Source organism: Delphinus delphis, chromosome 16 (assembly GCF_949987515.2).
Source record: "Delphinus delphis chromosome 16, mDelDel1.2, whole genome shotgun sequence".
Taxonomy (NCBI): Eukaryota; Metazoa; Chordata; class Mammalia; order Artiodactyla; family Delphinidae; genus Delphinus; species Delphinus delphis.
Window position 1 is genome coordinate 73,822,063 of NC_082698.1, and position 23,049 is coordinate 73,845,111.

At 42.2% G+C, this 23,049-nt stretch overlaps 1 protein-coding gene across 2 annotated transcripts in view; it reads left to right on the forward strand.

Moving 5' to 3' along the window:
- The first annotated feature begins 5,701 nt into the window (after positions 1-5,701).
- RASGEF1A (RasGEF domain family member 1A) overlaps positions 5,702-23,049 on the forward strand; it is a 117,811-nt gene continuing 100,463 nt past the window's right edge. For both annotated transcript variants that reach the window (XM_060034975.1, XM_060034976.1), the window contains exon 1: positions 5,702-6,019. The gene's annotated coding sequence lies outside the window, so the exon portion shown is untranslated. The remainder of the gene's footprint in view (positions 6,020-23,049) is intronic.

The following is a 23,049-nucleotide window of genomic DNA, read 5'->3' on the forward strand; positions in this document are numbered from 1 at the left end:
ATTTTTTTTTCTGTAAAAAATACCATTGGGATTTGATAGAGATTGCACTCATCTGTAGATTGTTTTGGATATTATTGTCATCTTAACAATATTAAGTCTTCCGATCAATGAACATGGGTTACCTTTTCATTTATTTATGTCTTCTTTATTTCAGCAATGTTTTACAGTTTTTAGTGTATAAATCTTTAAGCTCCTTGGTTAAAATTATTCCAACGAGGACCTACGGTAGAGCACAGGGAACTATACTCAGTATTTTGTAAAAACCCATAAGGCAAAAGAATCTGACAAAAAAATTATAGCTGAATCACTGTGCTGTACACTGAAACTAACATGACATTGTATCAATAAATCAATTACACTTCAATAAAATAAAATAATAAATAAAAATTATTCCTAAGAATTTTACTCTTTTTGATGCTATCACAAATCAATTAAATTTTATCTTTCAGTGTGTTTATTGTAAACATACAGAAATAGAACTGATTTTTGTGTACTGATTTTATATCCTATAACTTTGCTGAATCATTTATTTTTTCTAACAATTTCTGTGTGTGTGTGTGTGTGTGTGTGTGTTTGTGTGGTTAAGAGCTTTACTGAGTTATAATTTATGTACCATAAAATTCACTCATTTTGTGTGAATGATTTTTTAGTAAATTTACAGGGTTGTATAGCTATTATGACAATCCAATTCTGAACATTTCCATCACCCCAAAAAGATCCTTTATGTCCATCTGCAGTAAATCCCTATTTCTACTCGCAGCCCTAGGCAATCACTGATATACTTTCTGTCTATAGATTTGCCTTTTCTGGGCATTTAATACGAACTGAGTCATACAATATGTGGTCTTTTTCTTCTGGTTTCTTTCACTTCCATAATGTTTTCAAGGTTCATCTTTGTTGTAGCTTGTATCTGTACTTCATTATTTTTTATTGCCAAATAGTATTTCTTTGTATGGATACACTAATTTTGTTCACCAGTTCACCAGCTGATGGACTTTTTGGCTATTATGAATAATGCTACTATAAAATGTGCATACACATCTTTGTGTGGAGATAAATTTTCATTTATCTTAAGTGCATACCTAGGAGTGGAATTGCTTGGATCATATGGTAAATTTATGTTTACCTTTTTAAGAAAATAAGTGTTTTTCCAAAGTAGTTGCATCATTTATGTTTCATTAGCAATGTATAAGTGTTCCAGTTTCCCCGCATTCTCACCAAAAGCTTGTAAGGACGGTCTTTTTTATTATAGCTATGCTGGTGGCTGGCAAATGATGTCTCATTGTGGTTTTGATTTGCATACCCCTAAATGACTAATGATGTTGAACATCTTTTCATTCACTTATTAACGATTCCTACATATTCTTTGGTGAAGTATGTCTTCAGATCCTTTGCCTATTTAAAAATTAGTTAAAAAAATTAATTTTGCTACTTTGTAAGAGATCTTTACGTATTCTGGATACAAGTCTTTTAGCATATATTTACATTACAAATATTTTCTCCCAGTTTCTGGCTTGACTTTTAATTTTCTTAATCATGTCTTCTGAAATATAAAAGTTTTTAATGTTGACAGAGTCTAATTTATCTATTTATCTTTGGTTGCTTGTGCTTTAGGTGCCATATCTAAGAAACCATTGTTTAATCCAAAGTCATGATGATTTATACCTGTTTGCTTCTAAGAACTATATAAATATAGCTCTTACATTGAAGTTTTAGATCTATTTTCAGTTAATTTTGATACATGATGTGAGGTAGGGTCTAACTCCATTCTCTTGCATGTAAATGTTCAGTTGTCCCAATACCATTTGTTGAAAAGATGATTCTTTCCTCCATTGAATTGTCTTGGCAACCTTTTCAAAATCAATTGCTCATAAATGTGAAGGTTTATTTTGGGGCTCTCAATTCTATTTTGTTGATCTCTCTGCATATATCCTTATGCTAGTAACACAGTCTTGTTTATTGTAGCTTGCTGGTAAGTTTTGAAACCAGGAAGTGTAAGTCCTCCAATTCTGTTCTTCTTTTTTAAGGTTGTTTTAGCTATGCTGGTTTCCTTGAATTTGCATGTGAATTTTTGCATCAGCTTGTGAATTTCTTTACAGAATACACCTGGGATTTTGGTAAGGATTGCTTTTAATCTGTAGATTTATTTGGGGAGTATTGCCATCTTAACAATATTACGTCTTCCCATCATGAACTTGGGATGCCTTTCCATTTATTTAAGTCTTCTTTAATTTCTTCCAATTATGTTTATAATTTTCAGTGTATACGTCTTTGTTAAATTTATTCATAAATATTTTATTATTTTTGATGCAATTGTAAATGGAATTTGTTATGGGTTGAATTATATCCCCTCAAAATCCATATGTTGAAGGCCTAACCCCCCAGTAGCTCAGAATGTGACCTTATTTGGAGTTACGGTATTTACAGAGGTAATCAAGTTAAACTGAAGTCTTTAGGGTGGGCCCCTAATCCAGTATGTCTGTGTCCTTATAAGAAGGGGAAATTTGGACATAGACATGCACACAGAGAGGGTGCCATGTGAAGATTGGAGCTATGCTGTGACAAGCCGAGAAACTACCAGAAGCTAAGAGAGAGGCCTGGAAGAGACCCTTCCCTCACAGCCCTCAGAAGAAACCAAACTTGCCAACACCTTTGTCTTAGACTTCTAGCCTCCAGAACTGTGAGACGAAAAAATTTCCATTTAAGCCACCTATTTTGTGGCATGTTGTTATGGCAGCTCTAGCAAACTAACACAAAATTGTTTTGTTTTTTTTAAAAATAAATTTATTTATTTTATTATTTATTTTTGGCCATATTGGGTCCTCGTTGCTGCGCATGGGCTTTCTCTAGTTGCACCGTGTGGGGGCTATTCTACGTTGTGGTACTCAGGCTTCTCACTGCGGTGGCTTCTCTTGTTGCGGAGCACGGGCTCTAGGCTTGTGGGCTTCAGTAGTTGTGGCACATGGGCTCAGTAGTTGTGGCTCACGGGCTTAGTCGCTCCACGGCATGTGGGATCTTCCCGGACCAGGGGTCAAACCTGTGTCCTCTGCATTGGCAGGCAGATTCTTAACCACTGCACCACCAGGGAAGCCCCCAGAATTGTTTTCTTAATTCTATTTTCAGATTGTTTAATGCTGATATATAAAGATACGACTGATTGTTTATTGATCTTGTATACCCTGCAACCTTGCTGAACTCATTTATTAGCTCTAACAGCTGTACGCATGTGTGTTCGTGTGTGTATGTGTAAGTGTATATTCCTTCAAAGTTTTCTACGTCCTAGAGTGTGTTATCTGCAAATAGAGATAGTTTTACTTCTTCCTTTCCAATCTGGATGCCTTCAATTTTGTCACTGAATATTTTTCTGGCTTCCTATTCAGTCATATCTCTCTGTGGATATTAATTATACTTTTTCTAAAGTCTTCTCTCTTTACTCAATTAACTCTAAGTCCTTGAATGTTGATTTCCACGGGATGCATTGGTTTCCTCTTTTTTTTTAATTTAAAAATTAAAAAAATTGTTTTGGTTTCTTTGGGTCTCTGTTGCTGTGCGTGGGCTTTCTCTAGTTGCGGAGGACGGGGGCTGCTCTTCATTGTGGTGTTTGGGCTTCTCAATGCATTAGCTTCTCTTGCTGCAGAGCACAGGCTCTAGGTGCACGGGCTTCAGTAGTTGTTGCACTCAGGCTCAGTAGTTGTGGCTTGCGGGCTCTAGAGTGCAGGCTCAGTAGTTGTGGCACATGGGCTTAGTTGCTCTGCGGCATGTGGGATCTTCCCGGGCGGCATGTGGGATCTTCCCGGGCCAGGGATTGAACCCGTGTCCCCTGCATTGGCAGGTGGATTCTTAACCACTGCGCCACCAGGGAAGTCCCTGGTTTCCTCTTTTGTGGTGTTTGTTTTCCTTTGGTGTGTGTTAAATCACAGGAACATATGACTGTGCATCCTTGCCTTGCCATTTCCTTTTTACCCCTGTATGAATGTTCTAGTTCTTCCTACAGCCTCTTGCCCAAGGAACATGAGTGGAAGGGACAAGCCTTGTGGTCAGTCATGAGTCCCAGTGATAGAGGTTTCTAGACTGGGGCTACTTGGCCTCCTGGGAGTTGCCCCAGGCTCTGTCTGTCCTCTGAAGCCCAAGTGCCCACACCTACTGCCCCTGTCCTGGAGCAAGTGAAGGAGGACACCTCACCCCCTACTTACTGCCCCCAGTGTCCCAAATCTTCACCCCGCAGGAGCCCAGGCTCCCTCTGCTCTGTGTCTCTTTCCTCTCAGAACCTCCAACACAACCCGCCTTTCACAGTGGTCCTCTCCTGATGTGTTTTTTTTTAAATTTTTATTGGGGTATAGTTAATTTACAGTGTTGTGTTAGTTTCAGGTGTACAGCAAAGTGAATCAGTTATACATGTACATATATCCACTCTTTTTTAGATTCTTTTCCCATATAGGCCATTACAGAGTATTGAGTAGAGTTCCCTGTGCTATACAGCAGGTCCTTATTAGTTACCTATTTTATATACAGTAGTGTGTATATGTCAATCCCAATCTTCTAATTTATCCCCCCCTTACCACCCCCATAACCATAGGTTTATTTTCTACCTCTGTAACTCTGTTTCTGTTTTGTAGATAAGTTCATTTGTAGCCTTTTTTTTAGATTCCACATATAAGTGATATCGTATGATATTTGTCTTTCTCTGTCTGACTTACTTCATTCGGTATGACGGTCTCTAGGTCCATCCACTGATGTGGTTTTTTAACAGAGATATTTTTTTATTCCATAAATTTGTGGCCACAAGGGACTAAAAACTGACCTCATAGGTTTCATCCTCTCATCTGTAAAATTGGTATACTATTCCTTTCTCAAAATGTCAACATGGAAATGAACATGGGGCAAATTACAGACAGCACCTGTGCATTAAAGTGCATTTAGATGTCCAAGACTGTCCTCATTGCCTCACTGCAAGCAAGTTTAGAATGTGCCTGCACCACACTGGCTTGTCTGTAGCCCCCAGACCCTGACAGGTGGGTGGCTGGAGTCTGTGGGAACTCGGGGGAGCAGGAAAGGCCAAGCACCATCCCACCCTGGCTCCAACCCCTCGAAATTTCTAGAGATTTCAACAAGCTTCACTGCCTTACTGGCAGTGCCCACGTGACGGATGCCCAAGCCCATGATGGTGGCCATTGGACTGATGCTCCCGCGCAGTGGCAAGGCTTAGGGCTGCATCTGTGAAAGTGCACTATTCCCACACATGCCCCCTACACCTGGCTCGTGTGTGTGCGCCAACAGACATGCACACACACCACACATGCACGCACACGTGCTCACACACACGGGCACACGCTGTCCTCTTCAGGAGTCAGTTTTATTCTTTCTTTCCCCATGTTTATAACTGTTTATCCTTTTTTTTTTTTCAGCCGCACTGTGAGGCATGCGGGATCTTAGCTCCCCAACCAGGGATCGAACCTGTGCCCCCTGCAATGGAAGCGCAGGGTCCCAACCACTGGACCACCAGGGAAGTCCCCTATCTCTGTTTATTCTCTATCTTTTCCTGTCCCTTTCCCTCTCTTTCTCAAGGAATCACCTCTTCCTCCATCTGTCTGTCTCCCTTTCTGTTCTCTCTGCCTCAGTTTTGGTTTTCTGTGTTTTGTTTTGTTTTTACCAGCCATCAGCTGTGCTGCATGCAGAGCAGGGGCGGTCAATTCAACGCCAGTCACAATGGCCCCCGAGCATAGGAGGCAAGGCTGAAGCTGCCCCACTGCTCTGACTGAGGAGGGCTGGTCGCGGTGTGAAAATCAGGACCAGGGACCCGCTGCAGTGAGTCCATGGACCGCAGACCCTGCTGCCCTGGGATGAGGCCCAGGGCGTCTCCCAGAATACCTCATCTCTCAGCCCTCATCTGCTGGGCAGGGGTTCGTGGGCCACCCCTACAGGGACAGCTGTGGGTCCAGTCCTGAGGTCACCAGAGGAGGCCCCACTGGTCCAACCTGGAAGAATGGCTGGGGTCTGGCTGTGAGCAACTCAAGCCCAGGTAAGCGGCTGCGTGAGGCGCGGGGGTGGGCCTGTTGCTGGGGGGTCTGGGCTGTGCCCTCCCATTTTCTCGGAGCAAGTCCCGCAGCCCCTCAGCTCAGTCTCATCCTCTGTAAGACAGCTGCCTGTATTCCCTGTGGGATGTGAGCATTAGGGGACCTGAGTGGTCATCTTACCCAGCTAAGAAAACACAAGTTCTTTCCTGAATTTCCCACTTCTGCGCCTGTTTTCTCCATCCATTCATTCACTCATTCATTCATTCAGCCTGCCATGTGATGGACACGCTCAGTGCTTTGGGGGTGCAGAAACATGATCAAGCCCTGGTGCTTTGAAAACCCTGTTTCCTCTTTCACGCATCCCCCCTCTGCTTCTCTCCTTTAGCTTATGGGCCCCCCAACCCGAGCCCATTGTCTGCTTCCTTGAAGCTGGCATGTAAAAGCAGATAAATCAGAAGAGTGGAGAAAATTTTCTAACCGGTTATGATCTGTTTAGATTAAAGACAAATATTGTTCACAGAAACACCCATGTAGGAACTTTTTATCTAAATTAGAGCTTTTTATCCAAATGAGAAATGAGTCATTTAATCTGTGAGGAGGGGCTGAAGCTGGATTTTGACAAACACATCAACCTTCAGAAAGACAAGAGTACTCAACTCTCTCTCCCTCAATTAGCAGAACACGACACTTCCGTGTGTGGCTCTCTGTTTTCTAGTGGAGAGCGGAGTGGGGAAGGGGGAAGGGGGAAGAGGAAGGGGCATCCACAGACCACCAGTGTCCTGACTGGTGCCAGGTCAGGAGGCTGTGAGGTGAGGGAAGTAGAGGTGCAGCCCACAGGCTCCATGTCTTTCCTCTTCAGGGACCAGCCACACACTCTCCCAGGGGGCACCCAGCACACCATTGGGGCAGGGCACCAACTACACTTCCTGAGAAATACTGATGGCCTGCAGGCATTTATCACTCTCAAAATGTTTTCATTATTCAAAACCCAGTCTTGGAGAGCTTGCTCTGATGGACTAGTTAAGCAGGCTTTGGGAGTGTGTGTGTGTGTGTGTGTGTGTGTGTGTGTGTGTGTGTGTGTGCGCGCGCGCGCGCGCGTGCGCACTGTCAACCTCTGTTGATCAGTGCCACTCTGGCGAACTGTTCTGATGTCTTCCACATGTTACCTCTTCTTTTATCTGGAGAGGGAGCTTCAGTTTACTCACTTGACTGATGTAGAAACTGTTGCTTGCGGGTACCAAGTCCAAACAGCCAGTACGTGGCAGAGCTGGAACAGAAATCAGCCGTGACCACCCTCAAGCCCTCTGGGGCCACAGCTTTCTCCATGTCTAGTGCTGGTGCACCTAGTGGCTTCCTTCACCTGTCAGTTTGGGACACAGCCCCTCCCTCCAAACTCCCATGCTTTGTGGGTTCAAGCAATCTCCTTTCTGAGAAGCGCCTTGGGCTTCCAAAGAAGAGAATCATGTGGCCAGGGAGGGCCCCATGCTGACTTTCAGCAGCATAAGAGTGAAGGAAAGGGAAGTGACCAGGAAGTGGTCTGGGGGAAGATCCCAGCCTCCACCCCCAGGACAGCAGATCCACCACGATGCAGGGACTGGTCAACCTTCACGACCCCTGGCAGGAGACCTGCTGCCGGTGACTCAGAGGAAGAGGCTCAGTTCACAGGTCCCCCACATGCAGCTCAGAAGGAAGCCATGTCTACTGAACCTGTACCCTGGACCAGAGACCTTTTAGTCCAATTTCTTCCTGGGCAGTGTGTGAGAGAGACATGATTGTCATGTCTCTCATCGAACAGGCAAATAGGGGAGGCTGGGAGGTTAACACTGTATGACTATTTGTGCATTAAGGCTGGCCTTCCTGTTGGACTCTTGACTTCAGAAGCAGAGACCTTGTAAGCCCAGCACAGAGCAATGCCATGTGTTGTCTGACCCCCAAATCTAAATGGCCTCTGACCTAGAGAAGGAAGGTTATGGGGCTTGGCTGTGGTGTGTCCTTTACCCCAGCATCCTTGCCCCAGGAGTCCTCTGCCCTTGGAGTCATACACTACAGGGACACTGGTTGGAGGCAGATCTGAGTGACAGTCCTGGCTACAGTTACTGGCCATGATTTAGCCTCTCTGAGTCTCAGTTTCTTGTCTGTAGAATGGGAGAAGCAGCAATACCCACCCACAGCGTTGCTGTGATGATCAGAGGAGAGGACATAGGTAAAGAGATTAGTGTTTGCAGGACATAGGAAGTGGTCAGTAGAAGGTAGCTCCTCGGAAGGCAAAGAAGGAACAGTGTCGTACCACTCAGTGATCTGGGAATGGAGCTCTGCCCCGACCCAGAAGCCACGTTGGAACCTGCATCAGGAACATGGGGCAGCCTCATCCCATTGAGGCCTCCCACTTGCAGTGGAGCTCAGCATCGCAGGTCAACAGCATGAGCACACGAACTAGAGAGAAAGTGTGCTCTGAGCCAGGAGGGAGCCACGAGGCCAGTCTGTTGGTCAGGCAGAGTTTGCCCTTTTGGGGGACGCATCGCGTATCTCTCTCCAGGCAAGCTGTCCAGCCCCCAGTCTTCTCGTGGCATCCACTTGTGCCAAATGTGTGGCCTCCCAGCTCCTAAGTGAGTCAGTGCCCCCTACTTTAGAAGGTGTAACTAGATGCCTCTGGCTGTGATGGCAAGAGGGGGATGTCAATTGCTTGTGGCATTTGCAGGGCACCTGAGCACACCCCTACCCTCAGTCTGACCCTTCCCGGTATCTGTAAGGAGGCCCTTCTTTCCCAGACTTGACATCCAGTAATTCTATTAAGCGCCGATTCAGGCGCTGTCCTTTGTGCTGATCAACAGCACACCTCCTTATGGCCAGATGCCAAGGATCTCTACCACAGCGAGTGGGCTTTTAATTTTTTTTAAATAAATAAATAAATATATTTATTTATTTATTTTTGGCTGTGTTGGGTCTTCGTTGTTGCGCGTGGGCTTTCTCTAGTTGTGGCGAGTGGGGGCTACTCTTCGTAGCGGTGCTCAGGCTTGTCCTTGCGGTGGCTTCTCTTGTTGCGGAGCACGGGCTCTAGGCATGCAGGTTCAGTAGTTGTGGCTCACGGGCCTATTTGCTCCGTAGTATGTGGGATCTTCCCGGACTAGGGCTCGAACCGTGTCCCCTGCATTGGCAGGCAGATTCTTAACCACTGCACCACCAGGGAAGTCCGGGCTTTTAAATATTTGTATAAAGCTGCATTTGGCTTCAGAGTTGCAAGTTTCCAAGGCTTCATGCTACCTGAAGCCTAACACCTCCTGGCTTCTCAGGCTCAAAAGGTGCTGAGGCTCCGTTTAGCCTCAGGAGTAGCACGGCACGCACAGCCTGCTGCTTGTAGAGCAGGGACCAACAGGTCACAGTGTCTAGAGCAGAAGCAGCTGCAGTGGACGTACTTCCCCATCAGAGGCAGAAGCTCTCCAGGGCAGAGAGATACCAGTCTTGGCCATCGTCCTAAATATGTGTTTATTTGATGTTGTACGCTTTCCCTTTTCACGTAGTTACAAAAAGTCCCCATTCTTTTGTGAAATGAGAGAAATTGGACATCTTTAAGGGGACGAATTGAATCCCAGCCTTGGGTACAGATGGGACTGGACTCCCCACCATTGCCGGGGGCAGGGTCCTTCTGGCTCTGCCATAGGACTTCCTGGCTCAGGATGAGGACTGAACCTCAGAAGCCCCCATGCCCTCTCACAAAGATACACCTGGCTCAGTCATACTTACATCATCCATAAATGTCTGACCAGGACTCAGACCAAGTTTCTAGCATAGATACATGCAGAGCTGCTTGGATGAAGTGGGAATAGGGGTTTCTGGGGTCTCATACTCAGCCTCTTTCCCACTCACCAGGGACCCACAGAATTCATACTGAAAACCATGACTCTAAATAGAGCCTTGTAAACAGTGGCCTTTGAATGGGTCCAGGTGGGGTGAACAGAAAATTTCAGCATAGGGTCATCTGAAGGACCCACCCTTCCTCTACCTTCCAGCTTCTCCTGGCCCTGCTCATTTGTATGTACTGTGGAATATCTTAAGGTATGAGCTCTTAGCTCAGGTGAGAGAGAGAAAGAATGTCTCAGTTCAGAGAACTTGCCCATAATCATGCTCTAGAGGCAAGAAAAATGTTTAGCTTTTGTACTTGATAGAATAGACTTCCAGATAGGATGGCTACATTTGTATGCAACTCTAACTTCTTTCCAAATTTCCATTGAAATGACCATCAACAGACTATAGAGATAGGAAAAGCATGTGTAAATGCTAAAAGGTGGAGAAGTGTGGCATTGCCGAATCATAAATTCAGATGTTCAAGATATTCCAGGAAAAAATGGGACAAGACCAGATAGAAATAAGGACCAAAGCAACCCCTGGTAGAGAACCAGGAACATCACCCATGGATATCCAGGGATTAGAGGCAAGGGCAGCTGAGGACACATATAGATTTCATCCTCCCCCTGAGCCGGGACTAGAACCTTGGATCATAGCAAAAGTGTAGCATAAGGTTGCACTTGATTTGTGTCCAATAAAAAGAATGACTGCGCTAAGCAAAGAATGGGGATATTGCCCCAGCTGTAGTTGCCATTACAAATATGGTTAAAGCAATCTCTCTGATCAGAGTCAGAGATATCTGGATTTTCATCAATAGCTGAGTGACCTTGGGAAAGTGACTTCGTTATCTCTGCTTCGTTTTCTTCCACCAATGAGGGTTATCTTAGGATCAACTTCATAGAGCTGTGAGAATTAAATACAATAATCTATATTATAGACTCAGCAAAGGGATGGTACTTAGTAGGTAAATATTACTTCCTGAATTGGTTCCAGTGTTAGGTGAGCAAGATGATTCATTTATATCTATTTATTTAAAACAGAGAAGTCCAGCTTTACTAATAGCTAATATGCAGGCTGACTCTGGCGCCTGCCTTGACCAAATGTCAGGTGGATTTTGGTCATGTCTGGTAAAGGCCACATGCTAGGGCAGAGCAGGAACTCCCACTGCAGAGGATGGACAGTAGTTCCCCCACATGTTTCCTACTTTCAGAATTTTGCACCTGTTGTAGCTTCCATGCATCCAGCTACAAATACATGTAGACTATATTTTCTTAAGTAGTTGAATCTTTGCTTGTACTGTCTTTGTCTGGTCCTGCTTTTAGGGTAATACTAGCCTTATAGAATGATTTAGGAAGCCATCCCTCTACTTCTGTCTTCTGGAAGACATTGTGGAAAATTGGTATACTTTCTTAAGTGTTTGGTAGAACTCATCAGTGAACCCATATGGGCCTGGTGTTTTCTGTTTTGTTAGGTTATAAATTATTGTTTCAATTTCTTTAATAGATGTGGGCCTATCCAGATTGTCTGTTTCTTCTCAAGTGACTTTTGGCAGATTGTCTTTCAAGGAATTGGTTCATTTCATCTAGGTTATCAAATTTGTGGGTATAGAGTTGTTCATAATCTTCATTTTTTATAAATTTATTTTTATTTATTATTTTTGGCTGCATTGGGTCTTCATTGCTGCACACAGGCTTTCTCTAGTTGTGGTGAGCGGGGGCTACTGTTTGTTGCGGTGTGCGGGCTTCTTATTGCGGTGGCTTCTCTTGTTGTGGATCCTGGGTTCTAGGCGCGCGGACTTCAGTAGTTGTGGCACGCAGGCTCAGTAGTTGTGGCTTGTGGGCTCTAGAGTGCAGGCTCAGTATTTGTGGCGCACGGGCTTAGTTGCTCCGTGGCATGTGGGATCTTCTCGGACCAGGGATTGAACCCGTGTCCCCTGCATTGGCAGGCAGATTCTTTTTTTTTTTTTTTCTTGCCGTACGTGGGCCTCTCACTGTTGTGGCCTCTCCCGTTGCGGAGCACAGGCTCCGGACGCGCAGACTCAGCGGCCATGGCTCACGGGCCCAGCCGCTCCACGGCACGTGGGATCTTCCCAGACCTGGGCACGAACCCGTGTCCCCTGCATCGGCAGGCGGACTCTCAACCACTGCGCCTCCAGGGAATCCCCTGTTCTAATTTTTAAATTACTTTTCTTCTGCTTACTTTGGATTTAACTTGTGCTTCTTTTTCTAGTTTCCCAAGGGGGAAGCTTAGATGGTTAGTTTTAGGTCTTTCTTCTTTTCAAATATAGGTATTCAATGCTATAACATTCCTTTCAAGCATTGCTTTTGTTGCATTCCACAAATTTTGCTAAGTTGTATTTTCATTTCATTTACTTAAAAATACTTCTTAATTTATTTTGAGATTTCTTCTTTGAACCATGTCTCACTTAGAAGTGTGTTGTTTAATCTCCAAGTATTTTGGGATATCCTAGCTATTTTTCTATTATTTATTTCTAGTTTAATTCCATTGTGATCTGAGAGCAAATATTGTATTTCATATTTTTAAAAATTTGTTAATATGTGTTTTATGGCCCAGAATGTGGTCTATCTTGGTAAATGTGCCACGTGAGTTTAAGAATGTATATTTTGCTGTTGAATGAAGTAGTTGATAGATGTCAATTATACCCAGTTGATCGATGGTGCTGTTGAGTTTGCTATATCCTTACTGATTTTCTGTCTGCTGTGTTTGCCCATTTCTGACAGAGGAGAGTTTATGTCTCCAACTATAATAGTGGATTCATCTATTTCTCCTTACAGTTTTATCAATTTTTGTGTCATGTACTTTGATGCTCTGTTGTTAGGTCCATACATGTTAATGTTTATTATGTGTTCCTGGAGAACTGACCCCTTTATCATCATGTAATCCTCCTCTTTATCACTGATAATTTTCCTTGCTCTGAAGTTGGTTCTGTCTGAAATTAATACAGCTACCCTACTTTCTTTTGACAAGTGTTTAGCACAGTATATCTTTCTTCATCCTATTCCTTTTAATCTATATAGGTCTCTATTTAAAGTGGGTTTATGTAGACAACATATAGTTGGGGTCTTGTTTTTTGATCCACACTGACAATCTCTATTTTTAAATTGGTATATTTAGATAATTGACATTTAAAGTGATTATTGATATAATTGGATTAATATCTACCATATTGTTACTCTTTTCTATTTGTTGCTCTTGTTTTCTGTTTCTATTTTTGTCTTTTTACACTTCTGCCTTTTGTAGTTTTTTTAAAGGTTTTAAATTTTTTATTTTTATACACTTTTAAAAGGTTACATTCTATTTACAGTTATTCAAATATTGGCTATATTCCCCATGTTGTACAATACATCCTTAAGACTATCTTATACCCAATAGTTTGTACCTCCCATTCCCCCATCCCTATATTGCCCCTCCCCCCTCCCCTCTCCCCACTGGTAACCACTAGTTCTCTATATCTGTGAGTCTGTTTCTTTTTTGTTATCTTCACTAGTTTGATGTATTTTTTAGATTCCACAGATAAGTGATATCCTACAGTATTTGTCTTCCTCTGTGTGACTTATTTCACTTAGCATAAAGGCCTCAAAGTCCATACATGTTGCTGCAAATGGCAAGATTTCATCCTTTTTTATGCCTGAGTAATATTCAATTGTGTGTATGTATGTATGTGTGTGTGTGTGTATATATATATATATATATATATATATATGTATATATATACCACAACTTCATTTATCTGTTGATGGACACTTAGGTTGTTTCCATGGCTTGACAATTGTAAATAATGCTGCTGTGAACATTGAGGTGCATGTATCTTTTTTTTAAAAACATCTTTATTGGAGTATAATTGCTTTACAGAGTTGTGTTACTTTCTGCTGTATAACAAACTGAATCAGCTATATGCATACATATATCCCCATATCCCCATATTCGCTCCCTCTTGCATCTCCCTCCCACCCCACCCCCCTTATCCCACCCCTCTAGTTGGTTGCAAAGCACTGAGCTGATCTCCCTGTGCCATGCAGCTGCTTCCCACTAGCTATCTATGTTACATTTGGTAGTGTATATATATCAATGCTACTCTCTCACTTCGTCCCAGCTTACCCTTCCCCCTCCCCATGTCCTCAAGTCCATTCTCTACGTCTGCATCTTTATTCCTGTCCTGCCCCTAGGTTCATGAGAACGATTTTTTTTTTTAGGTTCCATATATATGTGTTAGCATATAGTATTTGTTTTTCTCTTTTGGACTTACTTCAGTCTGTATGACAGACTCTAGGTCCATCCACCTCACTACAAATAACTCAATTTCGTTTCTTTTTATGGTTGAGTAATATTCCATTGTATATATGTGCCACATCTTTATCCATTCATCTGTTGAGGGACACTTAGGTTGCTTCCATGTCCTGGCTATTGTAAATAGAGCTGCAATGAACATTGTGGTACGTGACTCTTTTTTTTTTTGCGGTACGTGGGCCTCTCACTGTTGTGGCCTCTTCCGTTGCGGAGCACAGTCTCCAGATGCGCAGGCTCAGCGGCCATGGCTCATGGGCCCAGCCGCTCCACGGCATGTGGGATCTTCCCGGACCGGGGCACGAAACCGTGTACCCTGCATCGGCAGGCAGACTCTCAACCACCGCGCCAACAGGGAAGCCCCCATGACTCTTTTTGAATTATGGTTTTCTCAGGGTATATGCTCAGTAGTGGGATTGCTGGGTTGTATGGTAGTTCTATTTTTAGTTTTTTAAGGAACCTCCCCTCATTGTAGTTTTGATTTGCATTTCTCTAATGATTAGTGATGTTGAGCATCTTTTCATGTGTTTGTTGGCAATCTGTATATCTTCTTTGGAGAAATGTCTCTTTAGGTCTTCTGCCCATTTTTGGATTGGGTTGTTTGTTTGATATTGAGCTGCATGAGCTGCTTTTATATTTTGGAGATTAATCCTTTGTCAGTTGTTTCGTTTGCAAATATTTTCTCCCATTCTGAGGGTTGTCTTTTGGTCTTGTTTATGGTTTCCTTTGCTGTGCAAAAGCTTTTAAGTTTAATTAGGTCCCATTTGTTTATTTTTGTTTTTATTTCCATTTCTCTAGGAGGTGGGTCAAAAAGGATCTTGCTGTGATTTAGGTCATAAAGTGTTCTGCCTATGTTTTCCTCTGAGAGTTTTATAGTTTTATGTGGCCTTACATTTAGGTCTTTAATCCATTTTGAGTTTATTTTTGTGTATGGTGTTAGGAGGTGTTCTAATTTCATTCTTTTACATGTAGCTGTCCACTTTTCCCAGCACCACTTATTGAAGAGGCTGTTTTTTCTGCATTGTATATTGTAGTTTTTTTTTTTCTAACATCTTTATTGGGATATAATTGCTTTACAATGGTGTGTTAGTTTCTGCCCCATAACAAAGTGAATCAGTTATACATATACATATGTTCCCATATCTCTTCCCTCTTGTGTCTCCCTCCCTCCCACCCTCCCTATCCCACCCCTCCAGGCGGTCACAAAGCACTGAGCCGATATCCCTGTGCCATGCGGCTGCTTCCCACTAGCTATCTACCTTACGTTTGTTAGTGTGTATATGTCCATGACTCTCTCTCGCCCTGTCACAGCTCACCCTTCCCTCTCCCCATATCCTCAAGTCCGTTCTCCAGTAGGTCTGTGTCTATTCCTGTCTTACCCCTAGGTTCTTCATGACATTTTTTTTCTTCTTAAATTCCATATATATGTGTTAGCATACGGTATTTGTCTTTTTCTTTCTGACTTACTTCACTCTGTATGACAGACTCTAGGTCTATCCACCTCATTACAAATAGCTCAATTTCGTTTCTTTTTATGGCTGAGTAATATTCCATTGTATATATGTGCCACATCTTCTTTATCCATTCATCCAATGATGGGCACTTAGGTTGTTTCCATCTCCGGGCTATTGTAAATAGAGCTGCAATGAACATTTTGGTACATGACTCTTTTTGAATTTTGGTTTTCTCAGGGTGTATGCCCAGTAGTGGGATTGCTGGGTTATATGGTAGTTCTATTTGTAGTTTTTTAAGGAACCTCCATATTGTTCTCCATAGTGGCTGTACCAATTCACATTCCCACCAGCAGTGCAAGAGTGTTCCCTTTTCTCCACACCCTCTCCAGCATTTATTGTTTCTAGATTTTTTGATGATGGCCATTCTGACTGGTGTGAGATGATATCTCATTGTAGTTTTGATTTGCATTTCTCTAATGATTAATGATGTTGAGCATTCTTTCATGTGTTTGTTGGCAGTCTGTATATCTTCTTTGGAGAAATGTCTATTTAGGTCTTCTGCCCATTTTTGGACTGGGTTGTTTGTTTTTTTGTTATTGAGCTGCTTGTAAATTTTGGAGATTAATCCTTTGTCAGTTGTTTCATTTGCAAATATTTTCTCCCATTCTGAGGGTTGTCTTTTGGTCTTGTTTATGGTTTCCTTTGCTGTGCAAAAGCTTTTAAGTTTAATTAGGTCCCATTTGTTTATTTTTGTTTTTATTTCCATTTCTCTAGGAGGTGGGTCAAAAAGGATCTTGCTGTGATTTAGGTCATAAAGTGTTCTGCCTATGTTTTCCTCTGAGAGTTTTATAGTTTTATCTGGCCTTACATTTAGGTCTTTAATCCATTTTGAGTTTATTTTTGTGTATGGTGTTAGGAAGTGTTCTAATTTCATTCTTTTACATGTAGCTGTCCACTTTTCCCAGCACCACTTATTGAAGAGGCTGTCTTTTCTTCATTGTATATTGTAGTTTTAATTGAGCATTTTATGATTCCATTTTCTCTCCTTGTTTAGCATATTTGTTGTATTATTTTTTAACTTTTTTTTGTACTAGAATTTTTACTATACATTTACAACTAATCCAAAATCACTTTCACATAACACTATGGGGCTTCCCTGGTGGTGCAGTGGTTAAGAGCCCGCCTGCCAATGCAAGGGACACGGGTTCGAGCCCTGGTTCGGGAAGATCCCACATACCGTGGAGCAACTAAGACTGTGAGCTACAACTACTGAGCCTGCACTCTAGAGCCCACGATCCACAACTACTGAGCCCATGTGCCACAACTGCTGAAGCCTGAGCACCTAGAGCCTGTGCTGTACAACAAGAGAAGCCACCACAATGAGAAGCCCCCACTTGCCACAGCTAGAGAAAGCCCGTGCACAGCAACAAAGACCCCAAAATAAAAAAATATATAACTAAAATTAATAAATTAAAAAACAAGTAACACCATGGATTCATGAGTAGTGAAAGTACCTTATAATAATAAAATATTTCTAATTCCTCCTTCCCACCCATTGTATCATTACTGTCATTAATTTCACTTATATATAAGTATATATATGCTTATATTTGTAATTATTTTGAACAGTTATCTGTTAGATCAATTAAGAATAAGAAACTAGAAGTTTTTATTTTACCTTCACTTATTCATTTTCCAGTGATTTTCCTTTCTTTATAGATCAGACTTTCTGACCTATATCATTTTCCTTCTCTGAAGAATTTCTTTTAACATTTCTTGCAAGCCCAGTCTACTGGAAAAAAATTCTCTCAATTTTTGTTTGAGAAATTCTTTTTCCTCCTTCTCTTTTGAAGGAGATTTTCACAGGGTACAGAGTCTAGGTTAGTTCTAGACACTTTAAATATTTCCCTCCATTCTCATCTTGCTTGCATGGTTTCTGAGGAGAAGTCAAATGTTGGTCTTAAGTTTGCTTCTCTATAGGTAAGTTTTTTTTTCCTTCTGGCTTCTCTCAAGATTTTTTCTTCGGGCTTCCCTGGTGGCACAGTGGTTGAGAGTCTGCCTGCCGATGCAGGGGACATGGGTTTGTGCCCCGGTCCGGGAAGATCCCACATGCCGCGGAGCGGCTGGGCCCGTGAGCCATGGCCGCTGAGCCTGTGCATCCGGAGCCTGTGCTCCGCAATGGAAGAGGCCACAACAGTGAGAGGCCCGTGTACAGCAAAAAAAAAAAAGAAAAAAAGATTTTTTCTTCATCTTTAATTTTCTGAAGTTTGAACACGATATGCCTAATTATATGTTGTTATTATTGTTGTTTCGGTGTTTATCTTCCTTGGTGTTCTCTGAGCTTCCCAGATCTGTGGTTTAGTGTCTGACATTAATTTGGGGGAAATTATCAGTCATTATTCCTTCAAATATTGCTTCTGGTTTTTTTTTTGTCTCTTTCTTCTTCTGATAATCTCATTATACATATGTTACACTTTTTGTAGTTGTCCCACAGTTTTTGGATGTTCTGTTCTGTGGTTTTTTTTTTTTTTTTCTCTTTGATTTTCAGTTTTGGAAGTTTCTATTGTCATATCGTCAAGCTCAGAGATTTTTTTCCTCAGCCATGTTCTGTCGACTAATGAGCCCATAAAAGGCACTCTTCATTTTTGTTATAGTGTTTGTGATCCTGTGATCTCTAGCATTTCTTTTTGATTCTTTCTTAGAATTTCTATCTATCTGCTTCCATTACTGATGTGTTCTTGCATGTTGTCTACTTTTTCCATTAGAGCACGCACTTAGCACATTAATTATACTTGTTTTAACTTTCCAGTCTGATAATTCCAACATCCCTGCCATATCTGACTCTTATTCTCATACTTGTTCAGTCTCTTCAAACCATGTCTTTTGCCTTTTAGTATGCCTTGTAATTTTTTGTTGAAATCTGCAGATGATGTACTGAGTGAAAGGAACTCTGGTAAATAGGCCTTTAGTAACGTGGTGTGGTAAGGTGTGGGGGAGGGGGAAGCATTCTATAGTCCTACGATTAGATCTCAGCCTTTGATGAACCTGTACCTTGGTCCTTGGTCTGTGAACTTCACCAGTACTTCTCAGTTGTTTCCCCCCCTTAGGTGGGACAGGATGGCTAGAAGGGACTGGAGTTGAGTATTTCCCTTTCCCTGGGTAGGTTAGGCTCTGATAAAATCCCAGTAGGTTTTGGTAAAACAGTTTTTCATGAGGGCAGGCATTGTCAAGAAGAACAGAAGGCGCTGGTATAGTTCAAAATGGCTCCTTTCCCCCTTTCTCTGCCAGAAGCTTGAGGGGATTTTTCTGTGATATTCACTGTGAGGACTTGGTAGAGCTCTTAGAGGTAACACCCAAAAGGTGTGGGGTCCCCCCATGATGACTAGGTCCCCCTGGAGTTTTTAACTCTCAGACTTGTCCATATTGGGCCTCCAGAAATTAATCACTTACAGTTTACGTTGCCCTGGCACTGGTTCCTGTGGAGGTTTCTGCTCCATTGACTTGTGATTCTCCACATCTGCCTATCTCTCTGATTTGGGGAATAGCATTTTGTCCTGTGATTTCACTTCTCTGAAGAATCTAAGAAGTGGTGGTGATTTTTCAGCTTGTTCAGTTTTTTACTTGTTAGGACAGAGTGGCAACTTCTAAGCTCCTTACATGTTGGACTAGAATACCAAATAGTTGACTGTTAATGTGCTCTATGAGGAGACAGAGAACAACCATGAAAGTCCTCTGTTTCATAGAGAGGTGTGCTCGTTACCACATGCAAATCACTAAAAGGAGTTACTAGAATTCATGATGTTACACATTTTCCTTAGACAAAAAGACAAGTGTTCTAAATTGTTAACATTAATGACTCTGTCCTAAATGTGATGGAAAATGAGTGTTACCTCTCAAGGAAGGGAGAGACCTGGTCAGATTTGAGTGTTTGAAAGATCACTCTGGCTGCATCAGGCAAAAGAGGTCTCAGGCAACTTCAGCAAGAATGTTTTTTTTTTTTTTTTTTTTGGGCGGTACGCAGGCCTCTCACTGTTGTGGCCTCTTCCATTGCGGAGCACAGGGTCCGGACGCGCAGGCTCAGCAGCCATGGCTCATGGGCCCAGCCGCTCCGCGGCATGTGGGATCTTCCCGGACCGGGACACGAACCCGTGTCCCCTGCATCAGCAGGCGGACTCTCAACCACTGAGCCACCAGGGAAGCCCCCAAGAATGTTTTTTTTAAAAAAGACTCAGTCCCATAAGACTGCCCTCACTTCAGACACTGGTCACAAATGTCAGGTCCCCAGGTTACCCATGCTACTGTCTAACTTGGATTCCCATGACCCTCCCAAGTTTCAGTTCACAGAAGTCAGGAAAACAGTTTACTTACACTTACTCCTTTATTATAGAGGCTGTAGCTCAGGAACACCCAAATGGAAGAGACATGTAGGGCATGAAAGGAGGGCATGACTTCTCCAGGCTCACCACCCTCCCAGTACCTCAATGTGTTCACCAACCTGGAAAACTCTCTGAATTACATTGTGTAGGGGTTTTTATGGAGGTTTAATCATGTCAGCAAGATCGATTATTAAATCAATCTTCAGTCCCTCCACCTTCTGGAGCTTGGGGAATGGGGCTGGTTTGGTCTTTCTGGTGACTAGCCCCCATCCTGAAGCTAGGGCATTTGCCAAAAGTCATCTTATTAGAAGAAAAGACAGTCCTCTCGCACAGGAAATTCCAAGACATTTAGGAGCTCCATGTCAGGAACTGGGAACAAAGACCAAATAGGTATTTCTTATGCCACAGAGGTTCAGGCAGATTGGAGGGAGACCATTAATTCTTTTAAGAAGCATGTCTCTGAATGGGAAAAGAAGGCAGGATGGAATCTACAAGGCATGGGTGTTCCAGGGATTTTTTGAAAATGAGAAAGGTTAGATGTTTAAATGGAAGACATTAAAGAGAGAGAAGAGAGAGGGTATATTTAAATGCACAATATTGAAGAGGAGGTATGTGGAATGGCATCCAGGGCAGAGGAGGAGAGAATGACCTGTGAGAGAAAACGGATGGTGTCCTCCATTATGACAGGAGGGAAGGATGCAGACAAATGTGTAAATTTGGGGCTAAGAGTTGAGACAGTTCCTGATGATGGTTTTGAATTTCCCTATGAGGTAAAAGAGGGAGGGTCACGATCTGACAGGGGGAGAAAGAGAGGGCAGCCTGGGGTTTGGTAAAGGCCCAGAGGATTTGAAATTCTTGGGAATGTTTGGGGAATTTAGAGAGGAGTACAGTGAAAAACTCAAACCATGAAAAAAGAAAGCCATACAAGGATATACAATGGAGAAAAGACAGTCTCTTCAATAAGTGGTGCTGGGAAAACTGGACAGGTACATGGAAAAGAATGAAATTAGAACACTCCCTAACACCATACACAAAAATAAACTCAAAATGGGTTAGAGACCTAAATGTAAGACCAGGCACTGTAAAACTCTTAGAGGAAAACATTGGAAGAACACTCTGACATAAATCACAGCAAGATCTTTTTTGATCCACCTCCTAGAGTAATGGAAATAAAAACAAAAATAAACAAATGGGACCTAATTAAACTTAAAAGCTTTTGCAAAGCAAAGGAAACTACAAACAAGACGAAAAGACAACCCTCAGAATGGGAGAAAATATTTGCAAATGAATCAACAGACAAAAGATTAATCTCCAAAATATATAAACAGCTCATGCAGCTCAATATTAAAAAAAAAAACAACCCAGTCCAAAAATGGGCAGAAGACCTAAATAGACATTTCTCCAAAGAAGACATACAGATGGCCAAGAAGCAAATGAAAATCTGCTCAACATCACTAATTATTAGAGAAATGCAAATCAAAACTACAATGAAGTATCACCTCACACCAGTTAGAATGGGCATCATCAGAAAATCTAGAAACAACAAATGCTGGAGAGGGTGTGAAGAAAAGGGAACCCTCTTGCACTGTTGGTGGGAATGTAAATTGACACAGCCACTATGGAGAACAGTATGGAGGTTCCTTAAAAATCTAAAAATAGAATTACCATATGATCCAGCAATCCCACTACTGGGCATATACCCAGAGAAAACCATAATTCAAAGAGACACATGCACCCCAATGTTCATTGCAGCACTATATAGCCAGGATATGGAAGCAACCTAAATGCCCATTGACAGACGAATGGATAAAGAAGTTGTGGTACATATACACAATGGAATATTACTCAGCCATAAAAAGGAATGAAATTGAGTCATTTGTAGAGATGTGGATGGATCTAGAGACTGTCATACAGAGTGAAGTAAGTCAGAAAGAGAAAAACAAATATTGTATATTAACGCATGTATGTGGAACCTAGAAAAATGGTACAGTTGAACCGGTTTGCAGGGCAGAAATTGAGACACAGATGTAGAGAACAAATGTATGGACACCAAGGGGGGAAAGTGGCGGGGGTGGTGGTGGTGGTGTGATGAATTGGGAAATTGGGATTGACATATATATACTAATATGTACAAAATAGATAACTAATAAGAACCTGCTGTATAAAAAAATAAAGTATAATTAAAAAGAAAAAAGAAAGCCATAAATGAAACTCTATTACACAGATTAAGACATTGTCTCCATCAAAAGATAACACAGGGACTTCCCTGGTGGGCACAGCGGTTAAGAATCCACCTGCCAATGCAGGGGACACGGGTTCGAGCCCTTGCCCAGGAAGATCCCACATGCCCCGGAGAACTAAGCCTCACAACTACTGAGCCTGAGCTCCACAACTACTGAAGCCCTTGTGCCTAGAGCGCGTGCTCCGCAACAAGAGAAGCCGCCGCAATGAGAAACCCATGCACCACAACGAAGAGTAGCCCCCGCTCGCCGCAACTAGACAAAGCCCACGTGCAGCAACAAAGACCCAATGCAGCCAAAAATAAATAATAAATAAATTTATATTAAAAAGAAACACAAAGGGGTGATAATACAAGCTACGACAATCTTGGGAGAAGATTGTCCAAACAATTGGACATTTACCAATTTGTAACACATTTAACTCTCATTGCACCAATTTCTAGAGTATACAGAAAGCTTCTATATCAATAAGAAAAAAGAATAATCAATAGAAAAACTGAGCAAAAATGTTGAACAGGCATTTTACTAAAGAGTAAACTCAAATGACTAATAGACAGATGAAAAGATGTTTGATATTATTCGTCATCAGGAAAATAACAATTAAATCTACAATGAGACAAAACTGTACAACAAACAGATTGGCAAAAATTGAGAAATCAACACTTAGAATGTATTGGCAAGGATTACATATTAGTTTCCGGATGCTGCTGGAATAAATTACCACAATCTCAGTGGCTTAAAACAACACAGTTTCTGGAGGTCAGTCTCATTGGGATAAATTCAAGATGTTGGCAGGACTAGTTCCTTCTGGAGGCTG